We start from the raw sequence: 10,466 nt of genomic DNA, 5'->3' as shown, positions 1-10,466 counted from the left end.
AAGAAGAAGAACAAGAAGAAGACTTTCATGTTAATATTATTTTTGATTTCTGGAGCGGCATTTAGAATTAAACAAGCAGTACCTGTTTTATGTAGTAAAGTACCTATATTACCTACCAGGTTTTTGTATAAATACAAAATAAGGTCCTTGGTCTGTCTCAGCGTATTTATTTTTCTTCTTCACTTATTCCTTCATTTTTTTCAATACTTACCGATGCTTGCAGATTTGAATTTTCTATTAGTTTTATTCTTTTATTTCTTTCGTTTTCCTCTTCAGTTTCCTTATTTATTTTTCTATTGTTTTCTGTAATTGTCTCATAATGTTCATTACTTTTTGATTCCCGATCTGGCGAGATGTTTGCTTTTTCCATGTCACTCCATTACTTCATAAGTACACGGAAACAAAACCCACTGATATTATTTTTTAATAAATATAATTTACACTAACTTATACTAAGATTCACTTATTTTAAAGGTATTTAGGAGTTTTTATAATCCTCGAATTTCGGTGTCCGCAAAAACTTGTACTACGATAAGTAGATAAAGTTTTTACTATACGTCCGAACCGTTTCGCTTCCAATACATAACTGCTTATATTGATACTTTAACTCTTAAACTTTCATTTAGTATGCGTAGAATTACCGCATCTTTATTATTTTCTGACTAATGTTTGCAAAACATGTTCTCTGGGATAAACAAACAGAATAACTTTTAAATTAATTAATGGATCGATCTGAAATTTTGTGGCTTTGTTAAGGACCGCTATTTAAGTAACAAATTAATGCTAAAACTTTTAGCAATCGCCATTCTAGGGCTTTTTTAATTTTCAATAGATAAAGTTTTGTAATTTTAGCTCAAATATTAAGCTTTTTAATGGTATTCAAAAAAGGCATTTTGGCATTTTTTACACTAAATTGTTACTAATTAAAAAAGAAGCCGAAATCACTGTAGAAAACGTATAGCTGTTCTTTATATATGCCTATAATTAAAATGAATTTCATATACCTGGATTTGTCACAGTCCAGGGAAAAATTTCCCCGAGCTATTACTTGATCAAGGGTTTTATCGCAAGGTTAGAAACAAGATAGAAATTCAAAATTTCTCGATAACATTCTTTAATCATTTTAGATATGACATTTCTCATTTGCAAACTCTAACCTGTATAAGTTAGATAGAATACAATTCAAATAAGTATATAAAAATATGTTTAGGTGTATTGAACTTATCACCAAATCATGACATTTTAGCTGAAGCACAAGAACTCCCGTTACCTATTCGAAAACAGTTTTTAGGAAGTAAATGCTTAATAAAATAGAAAACATATAACGCATTATTTTAAACAAACTAGCAACCTTTAAATATGCTAAATTACCCTGCCCTTACTTACCATCTGGAGTGACTGCAACTTTTTGACAAAGCTGGAGTTGCAATAAAAGTTGGAGTGTCAGAAAAGGTGTGAACCACTGTGGGGTTTAGATTTTGCTACTTGCTACTGCTAGAATTAGGTATGCTAATTCTAGCATACCTAACGTATGCTAGAATTTTGAGTTTCGGTTTTGAGTCGAAAATTTTTAGGGCTGTCCGTGTATTTGAAAAGTTAAATGTGTCCCCTTTAATCAAAAATCGACGTGACGCTAGGTTTTTCAAAAATGTTTGTTTCTTTTCCGTCCGGCCACCCTATTTATTGCGTTTCTGTTTAAGATCCTTAATTTTGTTTTACTTTATCGTCTTATATAGAAATTCTTTGTTTTCCGGCGAGTGAGCGTAACTAATGAATTGGAAAGTTTCTGCTCGTTTCCTTAATCTTTCATATTTTTATGTTTTGTTAGATTTTAATTTTAATCAGAAATTCTTTAAGTTGTTAATAAAATAAATCAATGATACATCAGCTGGCTTTTGTATCTTTTATTGAAGATTTTCATCTTTTCCGAGAGTAAATCAGAATGTAATCGAACAGATCTTAGAATTTGTCAATAGTCAACAAAGAACCTATAGAAAATGTCACACTGAGAGTGCAGTACGGGTAAGATACGGCAATGCTTTTCTTATGGAGAATAAACGCGCAGGGTTGTCGGTTTTCTCTAGCTGTTGATTGCTCATTGTCTCACAGGACCGGCTTAGATAAAATGCATCTGCCGGCAGTACGAGTAAATTATTTTATATCATGTATACGTATACAGTAGAATAAACAGGTATTGATAAGTTATTGACAACGAAAACTATGAATTTTGCATATAAAACGTTAACATGAGATATACAATTGAATCATATTCATAAGAGTAACATTTGAACACCTCTTTACAAGAACAACATACAATAACTGTAGTTTTAATGTTTTACATAAAATAGAAAAAACCTACATAATTTCTAGGAAAGAATTTGGAAACTTGGAAATGATATTATTTATAGATATTATAATATTCAAATTTCCAATTCTTTCATAGAAATTAAATTTTTTCTATTGTACGTAAAATATTAAAAATACAGTTATGTTGTTTCTATAAATAGGTCTTCATTTCTTTTGTAAAACTTCTGCTACAAATTACCATCATTAATATAATCACCTAAATATGGCCATAAACTTGTTTGTCATAATTAGTATTTGGTAAACTCCAAGCTTTCCCTATTTCACCCCCTACCCATCCTTAGGGTGAAAGTGCTTTTGGAAAACGAAACTACACTTCAAAATTTAGTCTGAGTTTCAACAGAGAGCACGGAGAGGATATTATTCATTGGCGCCATAATTATTTGAGAACTATACGTCGTTTGCGAAAAGACCATTGCAATATCATATATTTGGACGAATCGTGGGTTAATGTTGGCCAATCTATAAATTACGAATGGTGCGATAATACGATACAAAACAGTCGTGATGCTTTTCTCAAAGGTTTAAGTACTGGCTTAAAAGCACCTAATAAACGAGGTCCACAATATGTTTTATTGCATGCAGGTTTTTTAGGAGGTTTCCTTCCTGGCACACAGCGTGTTTTTCTGGCAAAGAAAAATGATGGCGACTATCACGATGAAATGGATGCCGCATATTTTGAGTCGTGGTTTAAGGAGACATTAATATCAAATTTACCAAATAATGGTCGCAGGAATGTCATTGTAATGGACAATGCATCGTACCACTTCCGTAAAAAGAGATTCCCTAACAATTCCTGGAATAAGGCTGCAATCAAGGAATGGCTAGTGTAAAAAGACATTTTTTTCGAGGAGTGTTATTTGATCCGAGCTATTAGAAGCAGCGCGTGCTTTTAAAGATCAATACGATAAGTATCATCTTGATGAGTATGCTTCACAACATAATGTTTATATTTTAAGGCTTCCTCCATACCACTGCAAATTGAATCCTATAGAAATGGTGTGGATCCAAGTTAAGCGATATGTAGGTACCCATAATACCACTTTTAAAAACGAGGAGGTACGCCAGTTGATCGACGACGGTTTCGCACGCGTCACAGAGCAAAATTGGCTCAATTATGTCACTCATGTTGTTGAGAAAACGGAAACTGAGATGTGGACTGCGGACAACCTGCAAGATGACGTAGACCAATTGATAATACACGCAAACACAGGGAAGAGTAGCGAAAGCGAATCCGACATCTCGGATGTAGAGAACGACTTTAGTATAATTAATTGAATATCTATGAGTAACCTCGATTATTTTACACTGTATAACCAATAAAATGCATTTACCAGTCCAATCAGAGTATGGGCTTTTCGGATATTGGGCAAGGTGCACGGAAATCGAGTTCCCGGAGGTTCCACCCTGTATATTTATAGCTATCAAGAAATGTAATTTAAAATATATTTGTTAGTTTAATAAAGTATAAATATAATATAATGTTAAATAACTTACACTATAAACCTTATACCTGTTCATCTGGTCAAGTGTGGGCAAGGAAAACCATTATCCCATATGGAATAACACAAGGTTTCGCTGAAAACTACCAGGTTGCTATGCCAAGGAACTAGGTAAACTTATGTTGTGTGTAAAAAAATGCGAGACTGCATTATATTTTAACAAGGACAAAAACTGCACTTCAGATTTCCACAAAAAAAAATTTCATAGTAGGTGTTAAAATTTCGCAGTGATTTAAGTGCGCAACTTGTTTTTTTTAATAACATCGCCGGGATTAAAAAATGTACAAAGCTTTTTCGATATTCCCGTTCCTAATAATTTTTCACATATTTACAAAAGAAAAAGTTTTTCTTGGATATTGAGCTGGGTGCACGGAAATCGAGTTACCAGAGGTTCCACCCGGTATATTTATAGCTATCAAGAAATGTAATTTAAAATACATTTGTTAGTTTAATAAAGTATACAGTTTTATAATAAAATTCTCGCTACAAACTTAAGATCTTTTTATTCAAATTCATGCCTCTTACTTGGCTACTTGAAGGCAATTATTTTATCAATATATTATTTTATAATAAATAACAGAGCCCGGCGTAGAGATCTGGGTACGGTTCTGTGACTACCACTTGGACCTGTTTGTATCGCCAAGTACAAGGCGTGAAATCCGGCAATTGTGCATTCCTATATTAGCCGTACTGCACTCTCGTTGTGACATTTTCTATAGTAGTAAAACAGGTGTGTTAAAGTATGTACATTTATTTTTGTAATTGAGGATGTTGAATTTATGATTATAATAGAGAGATATAATTTATACAGAGTGAGTTTTAGTGCCACATTCGTCGATAATTCCATTAAGGTACAGAATGTCCAAAAAAGTTATTAAGAAAAATGTAGGCAATGATATTTTCGAAGCTTGGATCATATGCCCCGAATTCTACAGCGTGGTTAATAACTACGTGGTAAAGTAAATATACACTTTCTTAAATAGGACACCATGTACACTGCCGACCATAAAAGTAGGGTGACCCCATAATTCGAATTTATTTTAAAAATGATTATTCTTTTTAACCATTTTTAATTGTAACATAGTTTATTAAAGCATCGCTTAAAGAAAACAACGTTTTTGTCCTTCAAAATTTATTGAAAGTAATGAAAATGAACAATTTTCCTTTGGTATCCTAAATGTCGAAAAGAGACAATTTTAATTTGATGTGCTGTTTGGTGAAACAAAATTGTTAGAACTTTTATTTTAAGAAATACGTAGTGAGTATTTCCCCTTGTGGCTGTGATAACAGCTTGCATATGACAAGGCATGCTTTGGATCAGATTTTGGATCACATTCTGCAAAATATTGTTCCATTCCTGCACCGATATGTCACTAAGCCCTCTTGAATTTTTGGCGCCAGCAAATGACTCCGTAAAGGTCTCTTCATCTCATTCTAAACATGTTCTATGGAATTGATATCTAGACTAAGAGCAGGCCAAAAAAAATCATGTGATTTGAACCTCGTCAAGATACTCAGTAATTATCTGAGTAGTGCGGGGCCGTGCATTATCATGTATAAATGTTGTGTCGTCTCCAATAATAGCCATAAACATGGTCTTCTAAAACTTGTATCAAGTACCTATGCGTAGTCAATGTCCCATTCTAGATAAAAACTAATTCCATGCGAGAGTCAAACGATATGCCTCTCCGTGCCATAACTGACCATCCACTAAATGGAAGTAGCTCGGCAACACATACTTTTGCATATCTCTCGCCTGGACGTCGCCACACTCTTACACGTTTATATGAGTCCGTAAGATAGGATCTCGATATATCGGAAAACAATACACGACTCCAAACCTATATTGTCCAAGCTAAGTGTTCTCGTGCAAAATTCAATCTGGCAATTCGGTGTTCACGGGAAAGCGGCGGTTCTGGTACTCTAGTTATAGAAGATAAACCAGCAGTCTAAAGTAGCCTCCTAACTGTCCATTTAGTTACGTTTACATTTCTCACTTCTTGCGGATGATTTCGGGAAACTGCCGTGACCGTTCGGTTTCTCACTGCACTAGAAACGACAAACCGGACATCTAGCTGTTGAAATAAGAACTCAAATCATCATCCAGGCCAAAAACAAGGTATCATCAAAACTCTGGCGGAGAGGGCGAAGAGAATTTGTGAACCACAGCATCTGCAAAGTGAACTTCTTCATATTGAAAAAGCGCTCACCTCTAATGGTTATACCAGAAGAGAAATACATAAAGCGATGAACAACGTCTCTAGAAGAAAGGACGAAGCAACAGAATGTATAGGCAAAGCGTTCTTGCCCTATATATCGGGGGTAACGGACAGAATTGGGCGAATACTTAAAAAAGCCAATGTAAAGACCATTTTCAAGCTTACAAAGAAAATCAAGGACTGTTTAAGATCGGTGAAGAACAAACGCGACCCATTAGCAACGGTCGGAGTATATTGTTATAGGATAGCTTTGAAGCAGTGAACCAATTTTGGGATATACCTGGGAGCGCTCCTTAACACTAAAAATAATACTACCGCAGAGATAAACCGCAGAATTTGTACGACAAACAGAAAATATTTTGGGCTCAATCCCCTTCTTAAATCCTCAATTATATCGAGAAATACAAAAATAAAACTCTACAAAACAATAATACGCCCATTCCTAACATATAGGTCAGAGACAATATAACTTCGAACTTTATAGAATATACCAGGAACCAGATATCGTAGAAACTTTCCTACTAGAAAAACTTTCCTTGATAGACCCATTGGTGAGAGAAGAAAAGGAAGACCCAGAACAAGGTTCCTCGGGAACATCGATGAAGACGTGAGAAATATGGGAATATTCACATTTCGAGGATCTACTGTTACTGAGGATCCCTACTGCAGCACTCATAAAATTCTACGTCAACATAACATTAGTCAAACTTCAGCGGTAAAAATCCTCCATAAACATAAAGTGCATCACTACCGCATACAGTTCCATCAAGGATTGACAGTCGATGATTATCATCGAAGATTAGCTTTTTGTCAATGGTCTCAGCAGCAAGTACAAAGCGGCCAATTTTTTTTTCGATTATGTGCTTTTTAGAGATGAAGCTACATTTTACAAAAATGGACAAGCGAATCGGAATAATTTTCATTCATCAAGCAATCCCTACGTTATTTACAGTCATTGTCAGACTAGGTGGCCTATAAATGTTTGGGGTGGTATTATTGGGCAGTATGTGATTGGCCCACATTTTTTTGACGGCCGTGTGCATGAAGCTACATATATCTAGATTTTCTAAATAATCTTTGCCATTACATGACAAAGGATGTGGTATTTACACGACTATGCTTCAGATCTTCACGCTGCTTTTATTCACAACCATCTAAATAATAACTTTCCTTTGAGGTGGATGGGCAAAGGAGGACCAACTGTTTTGGCCACCACGATCACCGGAATTGTCAAAAATTGATTTTTTCATCACACTGCTCTTATTATTCACAATTATCTAAATAATAACTTTCCTGTGAAGTGGATAGGCAGACGAAGACCAACTGTTTGGGATCACCGGAATTTCCAAAAATTGATTTTTTATAATGGGGCTATACATATAAAAAAACATAGTGTACCAGAAGCCTCCAACACCGCCATATGATATAAAAAATACGAGAACATTTTAATATTATTGACTTACAAATGTTGAGAAGTGTGGCTCGGACATTTCAATAACGGTTACTAACTTGCAACTAACTTAACAAAAATTGTATCTTTACTTAACCACATAGTTATTATTCTCCTGTAGAATTGACAAATTTTCCAAGCCTGAAAAATATCATTTCCTACATTTTTTCTAAATATCTTTTTTGGATATTCTGTATCAAAATGGAATTATTATCGACCAATGTCTCACTAAAAACTCACGCTGTATGTATAATGCAGTTAAACAGAATTATAATTAATAGAATTAATTAATAGAATAAGAAATTACGTAAAACTAAATATGACTTACTTTGTATGGATACTTTACTTAGTTTTTCTTGGGTGTTCTCATACTTTGTTTTAAATTTTTCGTACATTTTAAAGATCTATGTCGACCGTTTTTGTCCCTTTCTATTTTTGTTAATTTGCAGATTATTTCGAATCATTGATAGATTTTTCCTCCATATATTTTAAACAAAAACTTCTTCTTTAGTATTAAGAGCTTTTGCGTTTCTGCCAGAAATATCAGATGTCTGACCATCCATATCAGTGCATTTTCTTCATTCTCTGTAAAGTTCCATTCTCCTCTATTTTTGACTTCTTCCATCTCAATTCAATTTCTTCATCTGCTTTGGTTGTTTTTTTTCGCTTTCCAACTGTAAGAAATTTTTTTGCCTTTTTTGGTTATGGTTCATTTTTAGCTATTATTTGGTCTTCTTCTTTCTTTTTCCTTTGGACTTATATTCTAGTTCTTGTTTTGCTTTGTCATTTTGTTTTTTTCTCAACGTGTGGCTAATTTATTGTCATTGTTTCATCTTGATTGAAGCAAATACTTTGATTTGTATAGTTTTTTCCATAGTTGTGTATTGGCTATTCTATTGGGCAAGTACATCTTCAAAATCTGTGTTAGTATTCGCGAAAGTTTTTTGTAGTTTTTTTGTTGTCTTAAAGTTTCTCCTCCTTAAAGTAATATGCTTTTTACCATCCTGTTTAAAATTCAGTTTTACTTATTTTCCAAATTTTATGTAATGTGTTAAATGTATGTTGTACCTTTGATATTCCTCTCTGTATAGCCTTTTTTACGCTCCTTTGCAGGAGCCATCATTTTATGTGCCATGCTGTATCGGATTTGTTCCTTATGTCATAGTCCCAACTTAAATTTAGGTACCTCTTGACGTCTCTTGGATACCACAGTGTAATTCTAGTGGACCATCTATTGTCAGTTCTTCTCGCTAAGTGTCCCGCCCACTGCCATTTTAAAGATTTAATTCTGTGGATTACATTAGTGACCTTGATTTTCTGTCTGATCCATTCAGTAAGAAACCAGGTTTATATATTAATTGTCCAAGGTGTACATACTCATCTACTGTCTTAAGAGTAGTGTTGTTTATTATTACATATTGGACATCCACTAGCGTTGTACATGGTTTTTGTTTTTGTCAAATTTATTTTAAGGCCAACTTCTTTGCTAGCTGCATTAGGTCGCTTATCAGTTCTTGTAGTTCTGCAGGATTATTAGCAATCAGAACTATATCTTAGATGGCTCAAGTATTCTTCATCAATGAATACACCTTTGTTCTGCTAGTTTATTTTGCTGAATATATTTTCTAGAGTTGCAGTGAAGAGCTTTGGTGATATTGTGTCTCCTTGTTGGAAGCCTCTGGTAGTAGGAAATTCTGGAATATTTTCAAAAATTTTTACCTTAGCTTTTTAGTCTGTATCTATTTTCTAAAGTCTCTAGGTGCGGTTTGTCTTCTATTACTGCCTTGGTACATGTACATGGTACATATATGACTCTCGGTACATGTTCGTGATTACTGATTGCTGCTTTAAGTCTTTGATGGACTTTGTATAGTTCGTTGTCGAATTTAGTCACGAGTTGTATTAATTAATTTCTTTCGGTAATTCTGGTGTTTTCGTTTGTTAGAGCCACGATATTTTTTCCTGTTTTCAATTGTATTTTCTACCAGTCTTCCATTGTATTTTTTATGTCTTCCCTTATACTTTTTCTTATTGTCTTACAAAGTTCTGTATATTGTATTCTCTAAATCTTGCTACTTAATTTCATTTCCCCTTTTTGTTTTAGCATTATTTTGGTTTTATTAGATAGTTTTCTTTATGGCGGGCCTCCGTTGTCTTTGGCACTCTCAGGGTGATTTCCATTTCATCAATGTTTCATCAATTTTCTTTTACATCTTTTATTATAGCAAACTTGTTGATTAGAATTAAGTCAATTTCGTTCTTAGTGGTTCCATTTGGTGCTACTTAAGTCCATTTTCTGTTCGATTTTTTCTTAAAGAATATATTTGCAATATGCATGTTTTGCTCGTGTACAAACTGAACCAGTCTTTTCCCCCCTTTCATATCTCTCACCGACTCTTGTCGTCACTGAAGTGTTTTTTATTGTTATTTAATGCTTCAATTATGTTACTGTAGAGTTCCTTTATTTCTTCGTCAGTATGAGTAATCGTTGGGGCGTATATTTGTATAATTTGTATATTGTATCTCTTTGATAGTTTTACTGTTAAGCTAGATACTCTATCCGAGATACTAGTTATTTCTACTACTCTTCGTTTCCATTTCCTACTGATTTCTGTTACTTTGTGCATTCGACTTTGGAGATTTTTATAACTATTTAATTACTCCCCGTTTATATATCGATCCTCTAGGGCTTCCTTATATGTTTTGAAGTATAGATTAAACAACAACAGCAGAAAATTACATCCCGGTCTAACTTACATCCCTTACTTATCTTTATCTCATCTATATTTTACTCCTTCTACTCTTACTATCTTTTTTTAGATTTAGATAATAATTATTATTCGTTTAAGTTACAGTTCAATTAGTAGAATTTTTGAGCTTATGGTTCAAAATTTTCCTTTTTTTTTGTTAGGTATCACTCAACGGTCAAGA

This window comes from Diabrotica undecimpunctata, chromosome 10 (assembly GCF_040954645.1).
Source record: "Diabrotica undecimpunctata isolate CICGRU chromosome 10, icDiaUnde3, whole genome shotgun sequence".
In the NCBI taxonomy this organism is placed as follows: Eukaryota; Metazoa; Arthropoda; class Insecta; order Coleoptera; family Chrysomelidae; genus Diabrotica; species Diabrotica undecimpunctata.
This window is presented reverse-complemented; position numbering follows the sequence as displayed.